At 37.8% G+C, this 22,759-nt stretch overlaps 2 pseudogenes across 1 annotated transcript; one reads left to right on the forward strand and one right to left on the reverse strand.

The window, feature by feature from the left end:
• Positions 1-9,676: 9,676 nt before the first annotated feature.
• LOC148697495 (uncharacterized) lies at positions 9,677-10,853 on the reverse strand (annotated as a pseudogene).
• A 3,814-nt stretch (positions 10,854-14,667) lies between these two features.
• LOC137722698 (aquaporin PIP2-1-like) lies at positions 14,668-21,663 on the forward strand (annotated as a pseudogene). Its single transcript, XR_015961603.1, has 5 exons — positions 14,668-14,937; positions 20,054-20,113; positions 20,582-20,877; positions 20,967-21,107; positions 21,335-21,663. The product of XR_015961603.1 is annotated as an aquaporin PIP2-1-like (transcript).
• The last annotated feature ends 1,096 nt before the right edge of the window (positions 21,664-22,759 follow it).

Here is a 22,759-nt window from a genome sequence, read left to right on the forward strand (position 1 = left end):
TAATTCAATCTGGAAGATCTGCATCAAGGATTTCTGATCCGTAACTTCTAAAGATCCACATTATGCTTTTAGAACATCATACTAAAGTTTCATTACGATCCAACGGTTGGATCTCCGTCAATTGCAAAATTCAAGTGGCGGTCAACGTTTTATTTTACGAACTTACAAATCAAATTTGGGAAGATCCGTACGTCAGATTCCTAATCCATAAGTTTCTAATATCCTCAAATATTACGTACTATAATGCATTAAGGTTTGGTGACGATCCAACAGTCGGATCGTTAATTTCACATAATGTTCAAGTAGCAGTCTTTATCAAAACTATGTTCAACGATGAGATTTCATCAATCAGACTTCAACTATGGAATTGGTGTGTCAAACTTAGTATAGGAAGGTCAGGGGATGACTCAACTTACTTGCCACCGTCACACGTCGCTGCACACAGCAGTCGGGCGCCTTGATTCGCTTGAAAATTCAACTATCTCCAAAAATTCTCAAATTTTATAGAAATAAAGATCTCAAATAGTGGAGCAAGTTTCAAACCCATCGGAACCCTAAAATGGGTGAACTTTGATTCTCCTTCCTCGGTGTTCCAACGTCTCTACCACTAGTTGGGTCTTGTTCCTAGGTCCAAGGGAAGTTGATTAAGGGTAGTTGTGGGTGGTAGAACTCACCGGATGGAAGGAATCACCGTCGACCAGCTTCGATGCTTCGGTTAGGTTCTACACAGTTTTGGACCTAAAACCCTTTGAATTTGGGAGGAGATGGTAGAGGGGAGGTTGTAGAAGAGATCGCAGGTGATGGATGGTTGAGTTTCACCTAAAAAATGGATGAGATTGGCCGGAATTCACACCAGTTCGAAACCAGGTTGCGGAGCATGGACGGGTCGACGGGAAAGGGTGGTTCTTTCTCACCCTTCCTGATTGGTCCCTCCTTTCCCCCCTAATCTCTGGTTGGTCCTAAAAAAAATAATATGATTGGGCCGGTCCTCAACCTTGATTGCTTACAATTCCCACATGGTGGGAGTTTTAACCAATCTAAAATTCATAGCTTAGTAAAACGACTTCAAATGTCCGTAACTATACCGTTAAATCCGAACTCGCAAACAGCTTTCGCGGCTTCAAGATCTATTCTGAGAGATTAATTGTGACTTTGAACGGTCAACGAAAGTCAACCATCTTCGCCTCTAAGGGCATTTTCGAAAAATCACTACTTTAAAATTTGTAAAACTTAAAATTAGGGATGAGTTGTCGCAGTAATTACTTTGATTTCTGCCAATTAGGCTTATGATGGTGTTCTAAGAATTGGAAAAATTGATTATTTCTCTTTTAATTTCTTTTTGATACATATTGAAATGTTTATTTATAGAAAATGTTTACTGTTCATTCTATTTCTATGATTAGAATCGTCTAACTTTTAGGTTTTTCTAAAAAGATATATGATGACGAAGTGTGTCAATATGATGAAAATAAAGTGAAGATTACGGAGTCGAGTACCCAGATGAAGAGACTAAGGAATGAGTTTTGTATACTAATAATGGGCTACTCTTTTTCTTGGAATGGTCAGTGCTTTCTATTTTTAACTTATCCGTGGGTAGAGAATTTTATGAATTTTTATGTTTTCCTCTGCTTTTCAGTGTTTTTGGGTGATTAGAGCTGAACATGGAGAAGTTTTTGAGACTTTTAGACATGTTGGACCGCTCAAGGTTGATGTGGTAAGTAATTTATGGAGTTATATGTGCAGTGGTCAAATTGTTTGATGTTTGTTGAATTCAATTTACTGGTTATGCTATAACTTACTGCTGTTAATTTTTACTCCAAGTAGGATTTTTTGAAAGACAAACTGCGAGGAGATTTGCTTGGCCACTTTGATCAATTGAAGTGATTAGGAATTAGGACCTTGGTTATATCCAACAGTTCACTGCCTAAATACAGAATTCATATAGAAAATGCAATCTAAAAAATTCATTCAGGTATAGTGTATAACTTGAAATGCAATCTAGAAGGATAAATCGAGTGACTTCGTCTTTGTTTAAGTATTGACATATGTTATTGAGTAACTGTTCACAAAAGAATTAATACAAAACACTTTAAAAAGAGAGAACCACGTTATGCAGTGTGTCTAATTAGCGTACGTATGACACAGTATGTGCGGGTGTGCGTGTGACTGTGTGTGTGAATGTTGTGCAGTGTGTCGAATCAGTGTGTGTGTATGCAGTGTGTGTGAGTATAATGTGTGTGAATATTTAATTAGCTCGCAAAGTTTGTTTGTTCAATCTTTTATTTGTTCCTATGAATTTTGATTGTACTAAGCATGTCAAATTGCTATGAATTCGCTTTGTTTGTGAATTTTAGAAATTTGGATCGTTGGAGGGAGCAATTGGGCTGTTGGTTTTATGAGGTATATTATTGTCGAATTTTTATTACCAGAGAATTGTGATTTTGTTACCCTTATTTTTTTTTTTCTGCTCTGTGAAATAGAGAATTGGGCCTCAATTTTTGGGGCATTCTCTAATTTTTGTGATATTTGTTGTATATTTTGATTCATGCTGTAATCTTTGTGATGTGAGATCCCTGTAAGTGCCTCTAAACATTGATCATTTGTTTTGTTGATTAGTCTTAACGCCAATACCTTACCCTAAACTAGGCATCACAACATCGATAATTCTTTAATTCATTTATGAGAGCATTTTCGTACTACTATGCTATCGTTATTGTTTAAAACACTACTTAATTCGAATTTTGATGTAAGTTTTCATTAGAATTTAGAACCTTTGTTATGATCAATAATGTATTGTTTTTTTGAAACGAAATGATGTATTGTTATGATCATTAGAATTTTGTCTACACATGTGATTTAAATACCACTAAATATTTAATATGCATATGCAATTATTTTGGTAAAGGCCTATTCTTTTTGAGTTGGGTTGCCTTCCCTCATTATCATTTCCTTAGATTCTAACTTCAATTAGTTATTGGATCACCCAATACGCCAAAACCATCACTTTCTATATCTCGTGGTCGTTTATTCACTTTGTGGATAGCTTCTTCTCTCCAATCTATATGCTCAACTTGGAATCAACATTTTTGGTATGTAGTTTTCTGAAGTGCATTCCTTAAACCCTATTGTTTGATTTGGAAGATTATCATGTCAGTGTCTTTGCATATTATGATCATTAAAATTGGCAGTGTTGTTGTATTGCAAGATTTCTGATATTATTGTGTTGCAACTTCTGGTACAAAAGGGTCCTCATGATGTGGATGCAGAGAATATTAAAATGAGCATGTTTAGCTGCCAAAATCCAAAAAGACAATGACAGGGATTATGAAGGAAGAGGAAGAGGGGGGAGAGGACGAGTAAGTAGTTGTTTTGGAATAAGCTGCAGTTGTAGAACTTAGAAATGAATTTGAAGACCGCATGTATATTTATACTTTAAGTGTAGTTTTTGCCTTTCATTTTTTGCAGTTTGTTCTGTTAATGGTTAAGAAGGCATGAATCGCATGTATGTAAATATTGCATATCGTATATATACATGGAACTTTTGACATGTTTTATATAGTTTAAAAACCCGTAGCATTGCGTGTGCACCATTGCTAGTACCTTCTATAATTCTTATCAACCTTCAATATCTTCCAATACGTATAATTTCAGAATAATCTTTGTTTCCAGATTTCGAATCACAAACGAAACAACAAAGTGTGAAAACCTGAACTCGGAATTTATTTTTTTTTTCTTTTTTCAAGTGTCAGTTCAATTTTTTCTTATGTTCATGATCTTAATTTTGTGTTTAACATTCTTTTGCTTGTTTTGAACCTATGTAGAATTAAGATAAGCTACATAATGAAGAGTCGAAGGCAAACGTTGATATAATGATTCAATGTCAAAGAAACTTTTGAACCCACGTTAAACTACACCAACCACAGCCAGACATATCAACATAAAGTCAGACATACATGGCAAATGTACTTCCTAGAAGCAGCTTGTAATGAAAAAGCTAGAGAAGCAGATGAAGTAATTGAGAAAAAGTCGCACACCTGATTTGAAATTAATTAAAACTGAAAATTATTGAACTCGTGCAAGTACCTGACTGACGTTAAGCAAAATCAACAATTAGTAGTTCCCAGGTCCTCCAACAATAAGCGATGAAATCTGATACACAGACCTCTGTTAAAATGATCCACCCTTTCATAATTAATGTTTAGGTCCTCGCAAGGAGGGTTTTTGGTCCGATAAAGTTGGAGGTATCGTGTCGAACTTGTGTTTGACGGAGAAGGAGAGAGATGGTGTTAGTACAAAAAAATGACTTTGCGCGACAAAAGATTTGCGTCGCGCAACGTCAAAAAAAGTCACGCAAAAATTAGCCCAACGAACCTTCATCGCGCCAAGACAGTGACAATAGGGTTTGTGTGACAAAGAATTGACCTGCGTCATTGCGCAAAACTACTTTGCGCGACGCAGGTCCTACGTCGCGCAAAACCACTTTGTGCGACGTATGGCGTATGTGTCACTTCGTCGTTGCTCAAACCCTTTTTTTTTTTTGGCAAACAAATTTTTTATTTAATTTTAATAAATATTTTAATTAAATTCTAAACAATAATTAATAAACCAAGAAAAAGTATTTAATTATAAAATATATGAAAATGTACGTACAAGATGTCCAAATAAAAAAGAAAAAGCTCCAAGTCTTCTAGGTTTAATACATCATGCTACTGGGTATCGGTTGGGAGAAGTGGTTGGGAAGTCAAAGGTAAAGCAAGATCAAGTGCTAGCATTGGGATTTGGAGGCCGGACATCGCTAAGTCCCGTACAATCATAATCATCTTCTCATCCTGGGCCCTTATCTGCTTGTCCTGGGCCCTCATCTGCTCGCCCTGGGCCACAAGCTAACCTTTTAGGGTTGTCACTTCCTCCTTCAGGGCATTGACCTCTCTTGTGGACGTGTTTTGTCACTTCCTCCGGAAGCTGACCTTCAGGGACCTGGAAATGTGTTTGGTTGCCGAGAAAGTGATACCCCATTCAAAGAAATGAAAGTGTAAGACAGAAATTGGTGAGGATTCTAGATGCCCATATAAAGTATTCTAGAAAGATGATACCCCATTCAAAGAAATGAAAGTGTAAGACAAATTTGTAAGATATGTACGCCAAGATGATGCCAAATCCTTATATTAAAAACAAATGTATGGGTGGCTGTGTTTGCATGCATATGTTTACAACGAATGAGATAGAAACCTAGAATCTACAGATTCGCATCGTAATCAATTACGTTTGTATACGGAGACTTACTTCAGAGACTAAAAACATAAGATGCATAGAACATCAAGGCAAGGCAAGGCAAGGCAAGGTAAGGCAAGGCAAGGCCTTATTGGCTACAATAGTCCACCTGCATCCGTGCTCGCATCACGTTCCTAGTACTGAGATGACTGTGATTCCTTAATCATAGAACAATAAACCCCATTACATATATATTCTGAACTCAATCATGTTTTCAATAATGATTCTTTTGAGTCACCATTTAGTTAAATTACACAAATCATTCATTTCTGTTTCTAAATGAAGCCTTACGTTCACAACAATTAGGAACATCTAACAACTTATTGGATCAAATTTGTATGGTAACTGACTATATGGTATATATTTAGCCAAAGAATATTTTAGCGAAAAAACTTCACAAATCCTAAACCTTAAGAACAACGTACATTTGCTGCAAACATCCCTCACAACAACTTACATATTTTGCAGCAATGGTAACTTCCAAACTACTGTGAGACACCGGCATACTATACCAATTGTGTGTATCGAATATCAGGATGGCGAACTAAAAACTTATCATCTAAGCCGTTATCTATGCTTAGTTTCTTAAATGTAAGGCATCTTAATTACCAAGTCAACTTTGCACTTTAGAAATAACATGGCACAGCCTTGCCAGAACGGGCTACTCATTGTAGAGTATGATCATATATAATGTTCAAGAATGAGAAGGTTGCGAGGACTGCAACGAAAAATACCGCAAAAGTATGAACTTGTAAGTTGTAACATTTCAATAGCTCTAAACTTTTTCAGCAGCAAAAATATGAACTTGTAAGTAGTCACCATTTAGCAGAATATGAAATTTGTGAGGAAGCAGAGAAAAAAACCAGAAAACTAACACCATAGTCACCAACCCACCACCCTAAAATTCGATTTAACACTCAAACCCTACAATTCCGAACCCTAAAATTCGATTTAACACTAAAACCCCCAATTTCTAATTTAATTTCCCAAATTGAATCTAATTACAATACCAAAATCTTCAAATTAAGGCATTAAAGCTTGATTTTGAACTTAGAAAGAAGAAAAATAAAGAATTAAGCTTGATTATGACCTGGTGCAGTCGGGAGAGGATGAGGAGAGGATGAGGATGAAGGATGAGGAGGAAGTTGATATGAGTGAGAGGGAAGAGAGAGACCGACACTAGTACAAAAACATGTTTGCGCGATGGAAACTTGCGCGACACAGCAAATTTTGTCACGCAAAGTATGTTTGCGCGACGTTAAACACAAAACGTTGTGCAAAGTAGCTTTGCACGACGAAGTAATGCGTCGCGCAAAGATGTGCACCTACGTTGCGCAAAACATCTTTGCGCGACGCATTCCTTCGTTGCTCAAAGTGTCGTCGCGCAAAGCTACTTTGCACGATGTTGGCTGTGTCGCGCAAGATTTTGGCGCCAAGCCAAGAATGCTTTACCATTTTTTTTTCCCAACTTTAGCTCTAAAAAATCATCAAAATCGGAGTTAAAACTACCGTTAAATCGTGCTTTTTCGTTTATAACCGTCGAAAAGTTTTGTCCCGTTACTTGATCTCTGAATGTTTGTTTTTTGAGATTTTTGGCGTACGCGATCTCGAAATTGTATCAAATTATTTTTCTAAATATCTGTGAATCATCAAGACATTTCGACAGTAAAACCGGTGATTAATAATCCGAGAACCTGCATGCATATAATCATAAGCAAATTGAAAAGAAACTACATATTCTTGCTAAGGCTCATGGCCTCACCTTAGCAAAAAGAGAATTAGTTATGCATATTCATAATAAAAATCATGCAGTTCTTTATTGAAATAATAAAAGATGGAAAACCCCCTGAATGTAAAAGTCTGAAAATCTCTATGCTTGGCCAATTTCCTCTCTCAATGAACGCATGCAGAAGAACCAAATATAATTGGGCCAGCCAAGCTTATTTAACCTAGTAAAAATTAAATCCTCCTGATAAAAGGTCTTCCAATCAAACTAGGACACTAAATAACTAAAATAAAATAGGGAGCATAACCCTAAATTAAATGTTAAAATCCGCCTAAAATCTGTACAGCCACGTTTGGAATATTCTGAACACTTCTCCACAAGGCCACAAACTCATCAGAGGTCATCTTGAGCTCCAAAAATGCAATTTAAGCCCAAATATGTCATTTTCCAGCACCACACGCTGCTCCTTTAATCCATTGCTAGAAAATAACCGTTTGGTATAAAGTAAGGTATCAAAATTCTACCAAAATAATTACCAAAACATACTAAGAGTAGGGTGAAATATACAATATGAAATTGACTCATGAAGTGTCAATTTCCTTCTCAACTTTAGACTATATTAATATACCTACGTACAATTAGTGTTCCAGGGGTTCCATTGTTTTTTATTTTTTATTTTAATTAAGTTAAAGGTTTTTTTTAATAACCTACCTAATTAGTGAATTTTCCAATTTGGTTTTTGGGTTTTTGTTTTTTTGGTGCATTTGTCAGTTAGAGTGTAAGTAAGCACTTATTTATATGTTATATAATAAATTTAATTAAATCCGCCAAGTTCGCCTAGGCCTCCGCCCGCCGCACAATTAGCGTCTAACGTTTTATAGAACCTTGCGTACAAACATCCTCTAATATGTCGTTTACTACCAAAAAAAAAGAAGAAAAAAAAAGCATAACGAACCATGATTTGATAGCGAAATCATTATGTATATATTCTTTCATTATTATTGTTTTTGTGTACTCTTGAGAACCAAAAGGACCGACGTCATAACGGTAACAAGACAAAATTTTGGAAATGCCTTCTTGATTCTGATATCATCACCCAATCAAGTTCTTCCAAAACAACGGTTTTTATCTTGATATTTTTGCAACCCTAATAGTATGAACATTCACCATAATGCATGACCCAATTCTACGTTTTTCGAATTTTAGATTCTCCATAAATTATGTATGCATTATATCCATAATTGTTGAATTATGTGAATTTGATATTTGCCATGAATTGCATCAAATATATGTTCATTCATTAAAATTATTTGTAAACATGCATTGAATTAATAAAAAAATGTAAAGGATTTTGTTGAAACCCACCCATATCGATGGGCCATCCCCGTTTCTTCCCGAGCTAAGAACCCAACCTTGGAGCCAAGGCTCCAGGCCCAAAACCTAGACCCGACGTCCAGAAGGCGTCGCCCACCGTGAAACCATTGAGTAGCATGGCCTGCAACCATGTCCAGCCACCTTTGGCTACCCCCCGAGGACCTGAAGTCATCCCTGACAATTTCTTGTTTACAATTCGATTTTTTTCTTTGAAATTAAAATAAAAAAATTCCTAGGGTTTACTATGTTGAGAGTTTTTCACTCTCTGTTCAATTTTATAGGTTGTCATTGAACCCACAGTTTACATCACGACACGACCGCCTGAAACAGTGACGTTGGTATTCTTGTCTAGCGAGTTCACCCAGCCTACGCTGGGGTGTCTGGATCAAAGCAAACCCAATCCCATTTAGGCTTGGCCTATTCCTCGGCAAGCTTCATCCCTTTGGGCTTGAACAATCCCCTCGACTCGTATTACAGAGCCCATTTGGCTTCTGTTGGATTCGACCTGCAACACCAAATTATATAACACTTCACTGTAAGTGGGGGAATTCGATGCTTTCAATTTATTCACCTAACATTATACAAAAACATATACCTATTAGTTTGAGAAAATTACATACTACAATATATATGTCAAATACAAAACACTTATAACTTACATATTCGAGAAACCACTGTGGAAACAATTCTCGGTGTTTCTTGGCATACAAATGTGATGGATATTCTCGCTTCATCATCTCTTCATACTCATCTAGGTATGCCATTATCTCATCACAATTTTTTAGTACGAACCAATGCGCTACCTCCATGTCATTTTTGGAAAACGACTCACTTCATAGAGGATCTCCAAAGGGTCGTGCGCATTGGGCAAAAATAGAAAGTTTCTCCTTTCTCACACCCAAGTCATTATTGCCCTGAGGATGATTGAAAGTCGTCTCCACATCTTTTAAATACATTCCACAAAATGTAAGTGACTCATATTAAACCCAAGCCTCTATAATTGATCCTTCAGGCTTCACCCTATTGCGTACACTTTTTTTCAGCTCCCTGAGAAGCCTGCCAAAGTAAAAAAATTACGATACAAATTAGTAAGTGTGGGTTAATGGTGAATAAACAAATGATGAGGATTATATACCTTTCTATTGGATACATCAAACGATAGTTGACAGGAATAGCAAGCAATGCCTCTTTGGGCAAGTGAACCATCACGTGGATCATACTTGTGAAAAAAGTTGGAGGGAATATCATCTCAAACTTGCATAGGATTTGGACAATATCATGGTGCAACTGATTGATGTCCATCTTTCACAACGTTCTTGCCGTCAGTTGGGAAACAAATCTGGACAACAACATGATTGGCTTCACTACATCTTCCTACAATAGGTATCGAATACCCACAGGAAGTAGGCATTGGATAACCACATGGCAGTCATGGCTCTTTAGTTCAACAAATTTACCCCTGTCAACATTCACGCAACACGCGATATTAGAAGCATACCCATCGGGAAACTTTACAGACGATACCAACTTTAAAAATTCTTTTTTGTCATTCGGTTTCATGGAAAAAAAATACAAGACCCCTTTTGGCTTTATCATTGTCCCTATTCATCCATAAACCCCTCTGTATGCCCATTCTTTCCAAATTAAGATGAGCTTTGATTGTATCCTTTGTCTTGCCCTTGATATCTAGAATGGTGCCCACCAATGTGTCAAATACATTTTTCTCAACATGCATAACGTCGAGGTTGTGTCTCAATTTTAGTTTCGACCAATACGGGAGCTCAAAAAACATAGGCTTGTGCGTCCAGTTCATATGTGTAGAAGGTCTGGTCTTACTCACTATTTTCTCAAATGGAGAAAAATCCAAACGGTTAAGCTGTTCTAAAATCTGATCACCGGACCATTCGTTAGGTTCGAGGCGATGCTTTGTTTTCCCGTCGAACTCTTTATCCTTTTCCTGCCACTCGTGGTCCCATGACAACCATTTCTGATGACCAAGGTAACAAACTTTTTCAGCGTGCCAACCAGATGTTACATCATCCTTGCCTACAGGGCATGCCATATAACCCTTAGTGCTCCACCCAGAAACCATTGCATATGCGGGAAAATCATTCACAGTCCACATAACTGCTGCTCGCAAAGTAAATATCTTCCTAGTGCACTTATTGTACGTGCGCACATTGTTTGTCTATAAATCCTTTAGTTCATTAACTAACGACCTTAAGTAAACATCGATTGACCTACTAGGATCCTTAGTTATCAAAAGAGTCATCATCATGTATTCTTTTTTCATGCATTTCCAAGGCGGCAAATTATATGAGAATACAAAAATCGGCCAAGTGTTGTGGTGTTGGTTTAGAACCCCGAACGGATTGAATCCATCAGTGGCAAGTCTCAATCTAACATTCCAGGGATTAGCAACAAACTCGGGGAACGTTCGATCAAACTCTTTCCATGCCTCCTTATCTGCAGGATGCCTCATCATATCGTCGTCTACCCGTTTTTCCAAGTATTCGTTTGCGCATCTATTCGAGTTCTGTATCCACATTCTGTTTATAATTCCTGCAACCACAATAACAATACAACAATCACAGCAACTTCATACAAATGATAATGTCACCTTATGCCTTCGGTAATGGCCTTTTTCTCTTTCGGGAATGCATAGTTATGTCAAGTAATTTACGGCTACATTAGATTAGATTTCGACGTAGATGAATTGCAACAGCATCTCGGTATAGTTCTTCAGATGGACGACGTAGATATGAAATACCTATGTGCCATACGAAGAACATACAGAGATGACATCGAAATCTCCACAACCAAAACCTAATCCTTCAACCACAAACTACGTGCCATAACTGTGCATTCCCAAACTGACCAAATAATGGAACAATTCAAGAATCAATTGGCCTGTAGTCATGCTTTCATATCCATACACGAAATCCAATTAATCCTCGAACAGGAAACTAAGTTTTACTAAAAAAACAAGTACAAAGTTGATTACAATTAACTCCGTACATCACAACACATATTTGTACGTCACGTACAAATTTAACAACATAATATAAATATAATTTCACAACACAATATAAACATAACAACATAAGTTCAACATAATTTAATTAATTTTATATTTAAAAAAATAAAACGAAGAAAATACCTTCTTAATTGTTCTCCGCCAATCGCTAATTACACACAATATCCCTATAGACAACAAAATTCATGGCGTTAGTATGAATTTACATTAATACAATTACCCTAACAAAAAAAAAAGTTTACCAGATACACCGAGATAGCTCAATCAACCTAGAGAAGAAGATGAAGGGAGTGTTAGATGATGAAATTGAGAGAAAATGAAATGACGGATGCCGAATTGAAGAAAAACGAAGAGAAAGATTGCAGAGGTAAATTCTACAGTTTTACTGCAGTTTTGCCTCTGCACAGTTGAATCCAGATTATAAAGTTAACTTTTGGACGAATGATTTTGCACGACGAACACCGTCTTTGTCGCACAAATACCCTTTGCGCGACTAACAAAATATTCGTCGTGCAAATACCCCTTTGGGCGACAAACAATGTATTTGTTGCGTAAGTTTACAATTTTTTTATTTTTTTTCCTTTACTTTATAACTTATTATTTTAAACAAGTTGCGCAACGAAAACATGTTTCATCGCGCAAAATGCATATATTTTTATTTTTTTTTATGTTTTTCCATTTTCTTTTTATGTAATGTAAATTTTTATTTTTATCTAAATAAAAAACTCAAGCCTAATTAAACATTAAATTAATTAACAAAACTAATTTATTATCCCAAATACATATTATAATTAATGTAAATATTAATAGTCATCCACATAACATAAATTTATTAATTAAAATAAATATAAAGTCCACAAAATCTTATTTCAAAAAAAAAATAAATAAATAAATTACAATTCAACTTCAATCCTCCTCCGCGCAGGGTGTAGCAGCACTTCGATCCGCATCCCATAGCACATCAAGCTTCCACTGTCGGAAATGCTTCTTGAAAAGCTCATCCACATACTTTCGTTGCTTCTCATCGGTTTCATCAACATCCCAATGAACCTACATTAATGCCAATAACAATAAATTAGTAATTTAAAAAATACTACGTTTTAACAAAAATAATTATTCATTATTTACTACAAACTTACCGATAACTTCCCCAACATAAACTTCTTCAACTCCTCAGGGACCTTTTCCAAGACTAAAACTTGGTAGAACATTCCCTCTGCACAAAACTCCCAATGTCATACCTAAATTCGGCATATGCATCAGCCATACTTTTGTCTTCAAAGTACGACACTTGCTTATGTCGATACCTCTTTGCTCGCACTACAACTTTCTTTTTGCCAAAACCTTCTCCTGAATCGGCCATTTGCTTTGAAACAAAATTTTTGAAAATTAGAGTTCTGAAACTGTGTTTATATAGCACTCAAAACACTTTGCACGACGAAGTAGTTCGTTGTGCAAAGTCCTTTGTTCGTCACACAAAACGCGTCATAATTGCGCAATAAATGGGAGCGTTTGAACGCAATTTGACCGTTTCAATGAAACTTTGTGTGACGACAATAGTTATTCGTCGCGCTAAGTGCTCTTGCGTGACGAATATTGTCATTGCGCAATCTCTTTAGCGACAAACGTGAGTCATTGTAATTATGAAGTTTATGTAAACATAGATATATATGTTTACGTAAACTTTATAATTAATTCCAAACAACTATTCAGTTAATATTTATTCTAAAAATAATTAATACCTTAAATAAATTGAATTAATCCATTCAATTATTTAAAAAAACCAAACAAGAATTAAAGCCTAATTAAATCCAAATACATAACTTATACAAAACCTTATATTTAAATATTGTCCACAAAAACATAAATTTAAAGCTACTGTTTCAATGGCCCTCCATTCTGCTCCACACCATCACGTCATCGCTTGTAACCTCCCTTCAACGCCTCCTCCATCAACTTCATCAACTCTTCGTTCGTATCATCATCAAGAGTATACTTACACTGTTACACATATATGCAAATAATTAATTCCAACATATAACAAAAAAAAATGTCACAAAATTAATTTTTTCATCCATCAATAGTATACTTACTAATAATTAATCTATCACCGCCTTCTTCACATTCTCGGGCACATATTTCCAAGAACGCCACTCGACAGTGGGACAATTATTCTGCATGGCTATACCTATTGCATGAGCAAACTCCACATGTTGCCTCAGATCATACAGGTTGGCGAGCATGCTCTGGTCTCGATTTTTATCATCCATCCCAGCACGAACAGAATTGTGAAGAATAAGGAGAGCAGAAGCGTATATTTATAGGAAGGTTAGGGCCTTTGCGCAACGAAGTCTTTGTCGCATAAACCTTGCATGATGAACGTCTTCGTCTTGCAAACATTTGCAATAAATACAGTATTGATTCCTCAGATTCACATGCACTAAATGGTTTGACTGAAAACTGACAGTAAGTTGCGCAATGAATCCTTTGTTGTGCAAAGGTCCCCTGCTTCGTCGCTCATGTTTTTCGAGTCAAAAAAATTATCCCACGCTTTTCTTACTGACTTTGCGCAATGACAATGAGTGTTTGTCGCGCGAAGTATTCATGCGCGACTAATTTCTTTGTCGCACAAAATATTTTTTCTTTTCCTGCCTTTTTTGCTAGACGATAATGTCTTTTGGCCCCGCAAGCTGTTTTTCCTATTACTGTCATTCAACGAGCTCTTAAATGTACTGAGACATAGGCTAGATATATACATGAAATAACTTGAAAATCACAAGTATCAAATACATTCTAGTGTTTTTGCTTTTGCAAGAGTTTGAAGTTTGCACGTTGAGTTTACCATTCGTCTCATATTCTTTATTATTATTGCTTCCCACCCTTTCGGGTCATATGCCATAGTGCTTAACCCAACATCGATGTTGTTACATAAACGTTTGCACACAAACTAAAACTTGCAATCTAGATCCACTTCGGAAGTTGATTGTTCCTTATTACCTTACTAAAATTGTGTACAAAGAATTCGAATCAGACAGATAATTGTAGGATGCCCTAAAAAATAAAGAAAAGAAAAGAATATATGTGACCTTGAAGGACGACCAACCAAATATTAAATTCCATAATTCCACTCAACTGTACTTCCAACTCCCATACAAACACCCACCCCCACCCCCCCACACAAAAACCGCAAACTACCTCTTGCAACGTCACCACCTTAAAAAAACTCACTTCATTTCATCTCCCCCCCCTTCTCCTCTCTCTCTCTCTCTCTAGTTTCTCTCTCTAGCCATGGCCAAAGACATTGAGGTTGGAAGTGGGAACCCAGCCAAGGACTACCAGGATCCTCCGCCGGCGCCGCTGATTGACCCAGATGAGCTAAGGGAGTGGTCGTTCTACAGAGCCATCATAGCTGAGTTCATTGCCACCCTCTTGTTCTTGTACATCACTGTGCTCACTGTGATTGGTTACAAGAAGCAGACTGACACTACCCTAAATGGAAACCAATGTGGTGGTGTTGGTATTCATGGTATTGCTTTATTAAGAATATATTGTAATTAAATATTGTATTTGTCTAAACTAGAAAGGCCATTCCGTGTATTGTGCGGGGATCACGACTTTATAGGGTTAGAATCAGGATTTGGCTTTACCACTTGTATTTGTATATATATATGGGCTACATAGCCTCTGATTAACATAGAAAGCATTCAGCCATAATATTCCTTCATATATTTTTCCATATATCAATCCCAGGAACTACCTAGCTCTTTCTTATTTTGGTATCATCACAGGCTCTTCGATCCCCTTCATCAAACCCTAGCAAAATACAAACACCATGACAGATAACCAAACATCCAATCCCAACAAAAACAATTCCAGCAACCCGAGTATGGAATTATCAAATCCATACTATGTTCATCCTTCAGATCACCCTGGCCATGTGCTTGTTTCTGAAAAACTGAATGGGACTAATTATTCTTCCTGGAGCAAGTCTATGCTTCATGCCCTACGAGCCAAAAATAAAATTGGGTTCATTGATGGATCCATCAAACCCCCTTCAGAAGACGAAAAACCAGGTGACTATGCCTTATGGGCACAATGCAACAGCATGATACTATCATGGATTTCAAATTCAGTAGAGTCTCATCTCTCTAAAGGCGTTGTCCATGCCCAATTTGCGTACAAGATTTGGGAGGATTTCAAGCATCAATTCTCACAGCAAAACACACCAACAATTTACCAAATCCATAAACAAATTGCTTCTCTATCCCAAGGCTTCATGACGGTCTCAACGTACTTTACAGAACTCAAGCATCTCTGGACTCAACTCGATGCATATGAAGACCTCATCATCTGCAACCTGATGGAGAAGCATCATGAGCAGCGAGAAAAATACCGACTTATGCAATTTCTTATGAGCCTCAACGATGTTCATGACACTGTTCGCACCACCATTCTCATGATGACACCATTGCCCAATATTCATCAAGCTTATTCATTCGTCAGCAATCATGAACAACAACGCCAGTTGTCTTCGGAACAACACAACCAATTGCCATCCGACAATTTTTCTCTTGCTGCCGTGGCACAAACTCGCTCTGATCAGCGCTGTAATCATTGCAACCGCGAGGGACACACCATCGACAATTGCCGCACTCTAAAATACCATTGCAGTTTTTGTGACAAAAGAGGACATACAGAGGACAGGTGCAAAATTAAGAATGGAACATGGGTGCCCAATCCCAATGGAGGCCATGGCAACAAAACTGGTCGAAAACAACGACCTCAATGAGGCTCTTTTTCCCGTCCTGCTGTCCATGCAGCAGAAACAACTTCAAGCCCTCAAAGGCCATCCATGCCGCAGCCAACACATCCTCCTGCATCTTCCAATCCGTTGAGTGCACTCTCTGCGGATCAAATTCAACAGTTAACTCATGCGCTCTCTTTGCTTTCTTCTGGTAATGGGAACACTTATGCAAACGCCGCAGGTCCGAATTCTTTTTCTATTACTTCCATTAATTCTGTGTTTACTAAGCCATGGATCTTGGATAGCGGAGCTACTGATCATATTGTTTCTGATTCCACTTTATTTTCTAACACTAAACCTCCATCTTTACCCGTTGTTAATTTGCCCACTGGTTCTTCAATCCCAATCACTTGCACTGGTACAATACCATTTAATTCTGATATCACTTTAACCGATGTCTTGTGTGTTCCGTCTTTTAATCTCAATCTCATGTCCGCTAGCAAAGTCACTGACTCTCTCAATTGTTGTGCCATTTTGTTTCCCACCTTTTGTGTTTTGCAGGACTTGGCTTCAGGGAAGATGATTGGTTCGGGTAAGATGCGTGGTGGTCTTTACTACATGTCACCTATCCATCGGACACCTACCTCTCATCACGTCTCTCATCCTTCCAATTTATGGCACCAACGACTCGGACATCCATCCCCTTCTCATCTTAAATTAGCTTCTTCTTTATTACTTTCTAATGTTATTTCCCTTGACAATAATTGTAGTGTTTGTCCTTTAGCCAAACAGACCAGACTTCCATTTCCTTTAAGTTCAACATCAACTCATACCCCGTTTGTTTTATTACATTGTGACATATGGGGTCCTTACAAAATTCCCACTCACTCTGGGGCTCGTTTCTTCCTTACAATTGTGGATGATTTTAGCCGATGTACTTGGGTTTTTTTAATGTCTAAAAAATCTGAGACACAAAATCTCTTAAAGTCTTTTATCACTTTTGCTCACACTCAATTCCATGCTACAGTTCAAACCATTAGAGTAGACAATGGGTCTGAATTCCTCTCCATGAGAGATTATTTTCAATCTAACGGCATTGAACTTCAACGCACTTGTGTTTACACTCCCCAACAGAATGGGGTCGTTGAACGCAAACATCGCCATATTCTTACAGTGGCCCGTGCTTTACGCTTTCAATCCAACATACCCCTCATCTTTTGGGGCGATTGTGTACTCACTGCCGTCTATCTCATCAACCGTTTACCTTCACCCCTCCTCTCCAATAAATCACCCTTTGAACTATTGTACAACCGTCCTCCATCCCTTGAACATCTCAGAGTTTTTGGATGTCTCAGTTATGCTACTGTTGTCCATCCTACCCATAAATTTGAACCTAGAGCTCACCGCTGTGTTTTCGTTGGCTATCCCACCTGCCACAAAGGATATAAACTTTACAACTTGGAAACTAACCAATTTTTTATCAGTCGCGATGTCAAATTTCATGAAACTTCATTTCCATTTTCTAATATTTCCTCTCCTGATTCTCATATTCCTACCACTAACCCCCTAAATACGGACCCCACTTCTCTTTTCCCCATTTCTCATTTAACCCCACCTCTTCATGAATCTGACACCATCACCGATCACACCCCCTTAACTCCACATGGTGCTGACCCCACCCTTGTCCCTCCACCGGCCGACACTCCTACTCCACATATCCCAAATCTTTCTCCTCTCCCAGACATCATTCCCCAACCCGTGACTACATCTCCTCCATTACTACATGTCCCCACCCCTCCTGAACCCCCCGCACATTCTCCTAACCCTCTCACTAGATCTCATACCGACCCTACACTTCCCATCTCTTCCCCACCTCATTTTCCTTCTCTTCGGCAGTCCACTCGTCCCACACAGCCACCAGCATGGACTAAAGATTACCACATGTCCAACAGGTCAATCACTCTTCTCTGGCACCACGTTCTGCGAAAGGTACCTGTTATCCCATCTCTGATTTTCTTTCCAACTCTCGTTTCTCCTCTGCCCATTGTTCTTTTTTAGCTAACATTACAGGTTCATCTGAGCCCACCACCTATGCTGAAGCTATCCTTGATCCAAACTGGCAACAAGCTATGCAAACAGAATTAGATGCTTTACATCATAATCACACTTGGGACTTGGTTCCTCTTCCTGCTGGTCATAAACCTATCGGCTCAAAATGGGTTTTCAAAAAGAAATACAAGTCTGACGGTTCTCTTGATCGTTACAAGGCTCGTGTTGTTGCAAAAGGATACACACAGGTTGAGGGAGTTGATTACCAGGAAACATTTTCACCCACTGCCAAACTCACGACTCTGCGTTGTCTCCTTACCGTTGCTGCTGCCCGCACTTGGTTCCTTCACCAGTTAGACGTTCAAAATGCTTTTCTTCATGGCACTCTCCATGAAGAGGTCTACATGGATCCCCCTCCGGGTCTTCGCTGACAGGGGGAGACGCTTGTATGTCGGCTCAACAAGTCTCTTTACGGACTCAAAAAGGCATCCAGAACTTGGTTCACTACCTTCTCGGATGCTATTCAGAACGCCGGATATCGTCAATCGAAAGCAGATTATTCTTTGTTCACCAAGGACCGAGGTACTTCAATCACTGTCATTCTTATTTATGTGGATGATATACTTATCACAGGAAATAATATCCAAGAGATGGAACAACTCAAAGCATTTCTTCTCAAACGCTTCCGCATCAAAGACCTTGGTGATCTAAAGTATTTTCTGGGTATTGAGTTTGCGCGCTCAGAAAAGGGAATTTTTATGTCACAAAGAAAATATGCACTTGATATTTTACAAGACTCAGGGTTACTCGGTGCACGACCAGATTCTTTTCCGATGGAACAAAACTTGGCACTCACATCCACAGATGGAGCATTGTTGAATGACCCAACTAAATACAGAAGGTTAGTTGGGAGATTGATATATCTCACTGTTACTAGACCAGACATCGTTTATCCTGTTCGTACTTTGAGCCAATTTATGCACGAGCCACGGAAACCGCATTGGGATGCAGCTATGCGAATCCTTAAATATATCAAAGGGACTCCTGGTCAAGGTTTACTATTTTCTGCCAACAATAATCTAGACTTGAAAGCCTTTTGTGATTCTAACTGGGGACGGTGTCGTACTACGAGAAGATCAGTTACAGGATATTGCGTTTTTCTTGGCAATTCACTCATTTCGTGGAAGTCCAAGAAGCAAGATAATGTGTCCAGATCATCAGCTGAGGCAAAATACCGTGCTATGGCAAACACTTGCCTGGAAATAACTTGGCTGCGTTACATATTACAAGATTTACGAGTTCCCCAGAAAACTCCTGCTTCATTGTTTTGTGATAATCAGGCAGCCTTGTACATCGCAGCAAATCCTGTTTTTCACGAACGTACCAAGCATATTGAGATAGATTGTCATATAGTTCGAGAGAAATTACAAGCTGGTATAGTTCGTCCTACGTATGTGCCTACGCTTTTTCAGTTAGCTGATATATTCACGAAGGCTTTAGGGAAGGATCAATTTGTGAAGCTGCGAGACAAGTTAGGCGTTCATAATCTTCACTCTCCAACTTGAGGGGGAGTATTAAGAATATATTGTAATTAAATATTGTATTTGTCTAAACTAGAAAGGCCATTCCGTGTATTGTGCGGGGATCACGGCTTTATAGAAAGGCCATTCCGTGTATTGTGCGGGGATCACGGCTTTATAGGGTTAGAATCAGGATTTGGCTTTACCACTTGTATTTGTATATATATATGGGCTACATAGCCTCTGATTAACATAGAAAGCATTCAGCCATAATATTCCTTCATATATTTTTCCATATATCAATCCCAGGAACTACCTAGCTCTTTCTTATTTTGCTTGGGCCCTTGGTGGCATGATCTTTGTCCTTGTTTATTGCACTGCTGGCATCTCTGGTGGGTTTTATCTCGATCTTAAACAAATATCCTCTTTTTCTCTAACCCATTAATTATTTTCAAGAATTAAGTTAAACCTATTTAGTGAGTCATTTTTTGGTCTAACTAAAACATCACGCGCTGATGCAGTGTTGTCCACCTAAAGTTGTCCACATAATGTTATCATTAGATGGATTAGTCATACCACGTCACTTACACACAAAAAAATTAATTTGAATCTCTAACATCATTGACATCCTAACGTGGTGTGCCTAGTCCACTCAAATTGTAAGTTCATGTAATTAGTCTAAGTAGTGAGAAATGATAGAATAATGAAATATAATTAAGGGTTGAATGAATAAGTAGCACCTGTCACACACTAAGTTATAATCTAAATGAATTAGTAACATCAGCTCGGTTACTCACTAAAACATATTCGAGTTAGCATCCAACTTATGGTTTACTAATATGTGCATTTTTTGAATGCAGGGGGGCATATAAACCCTGCAGTCACATTTGGGCTGTTTGTGACAAGGAAGGTGTCACTGATGAGAGCCATATTGTATATGGTGGCTCAGTTGTTGGGAGCCATATGTGGTGTTGGGCTTGTTAAAGCTTTCCAAAGTGCTTACTATACCAAGTATGGTGGTGGAGCCAATAAGCTTGCCGATGGCTACAGCACAGGCACTGGGTTGGGTGCTGAGATTGTTGGCACCTTTGTTCTTGTCTACACTGTCTTGTCTACCACTGATCCGAAGCTAAAAGCAAGAAATTCCTATGTCCCAGTAAGTATAAATTAATTTTGCAATTAGTTTCCAGAAAATTGATTTTAATTACTGAACTCTAATGATTTGTTTATGTTGATTAATTAAAGGTATTGGCACCATTGCCAATTGGGTTTGCTGTGTTTGTTGTGCACCTTGCCACAATCCCAATCACTGGCACTGGTATCAACCCAGCTAGAAGTTTTGGAGCTGCAGTGATCTACAACAATGATAAGGTTTGGAATGACCAAGTATGCACTTTGACCTTGCTCTCTTAGTTACTAACTTGTAGTTGAGAACAAACACAAAATGAGACACTAAACAAATAATCAACCGATATATATAACGCAATGTAATACCCTTTATTGTCGCCTACATTTTTTTATTTAATTTTATTTTGATCAAAAAGTTTATAATCAATTATATGTCTTCCTATTTTTCGACTTATTTTACTTATGTTTGTTGTTTAATTATTCAGTGGATCTTCTGGGTTGGACCATTCATTGGAGCCGCCATTGCCGCCTTGCATTACCAATACATCTTGAGAGCAGGAGCTGTAAAACTCTGAGTTCTCTCATGAGCTCCTCCAACAGATGAATTCTAAGAGACTTATTGTGTTTTCTCAATGGTCTGAGAAATTTTAGATTATTCTAGAAGCATGGAATTTGTATATTACTACTATTTGTATTGGTGTTGAGGATGTCAATTGTGTTAGCTTCCTCTGTCTGCGTGCGCAATGTTGCATTTTGCTATGTTGGTTATTGTGTCATCAACATGTTTAATTAGTGATAAATTTAAAAAATATGGATTGGGTCACCAAATTGGCATTTTAATAGCTAAACTCCAATAGTACAAAACGTAGCATCAAATCAAGCAACAAAAACAATGAGCCCAAAAAGATAAAATGAAAACAAAGAAAAGGTGCCCAAACAACCACAAAACTTGCATCACTAAACCAAGTACGATTTTTTACGCAAGTCCACAAACTCAAAATAATCAACGTCTTAAAATAAACTAATCGGCCCAAATAAGCACTACCGCTAATACCTGAAGCACCGTCGTCAAGCCACCGCATCGTGCCGAGAAGAGACTGTTGGAATTAATGCTATTTCCTTGTGTTGTACTGCTTTCATATGTAGCTTTCTGGGTATGTAAATAATTTGTGCCTTTCCTCAGATATCGTTTTCAAGTTCACTTTCCTGGAAATTTCTTTCACTGGTTAATGCCATGGTTAATGTCATGCCCTAATCAGATTTAAATCTGCATTAACTGCTCAAATTAAGCATTAAAGTTTGGACAAGAATATTTCAATGCAACCCTTTCACCATTACACACATAATAAAGGTTGTCACATTCACTTCCTCTCCACTTTTAAGTGGAGGTCTTAAATTCGACACTCGTTCGATATCAAATTATTACGACATACAATTACGTACTTAGTCTAATCCCCCACCAATTAATGTAAATATATTGTTGTATTATAAAAAATTGTCACATTCACTTAATTACTATATACCAAAGAATCACAATCACACACAAATTAAAAAAAAAAAATTAAATAAATAAATAAATTTCCCACCAATTAATACATTTATCAATGGCAACTAAAATCTCTTCTTTGATCACCTCTCTCTCTCTATATATGTATTATAAACCCTTGTCCAAAATCTTCACAGTCCAGCAGCAGACTTTCAACATTCTCTAAAACCTTAATCTCCAAAACCATGGCAATATCTGAGTTCTCCAAAATATGCATGATCTGCATGGTCACATTGCTCTCTGTGGCAATGGCTTCACAACAATCCCCACAACCCTCATTCACGATTGACACCATCCGTGCAGATGATGAGCTGATTTCCCTGGCTGCTGCTTCGTCTCCATCACAATCTCCTTATGCCGAAAA

The sequence above is a fragment of the Pyrus communis genome, chromosome 4 (assembly GCF_041283825.1).
Source record: "Pyrus communis isolate YQ-2024b chromosome 4, ASM4128382v1, whole genome shotgun sequence".
NCBI classification, from domain to species: Eukaryota; Viridiplantae; Streptophyta; class Magnoliopsida; order Rosales; family Rosaceae; genus Pyrus; species Pyrus communis.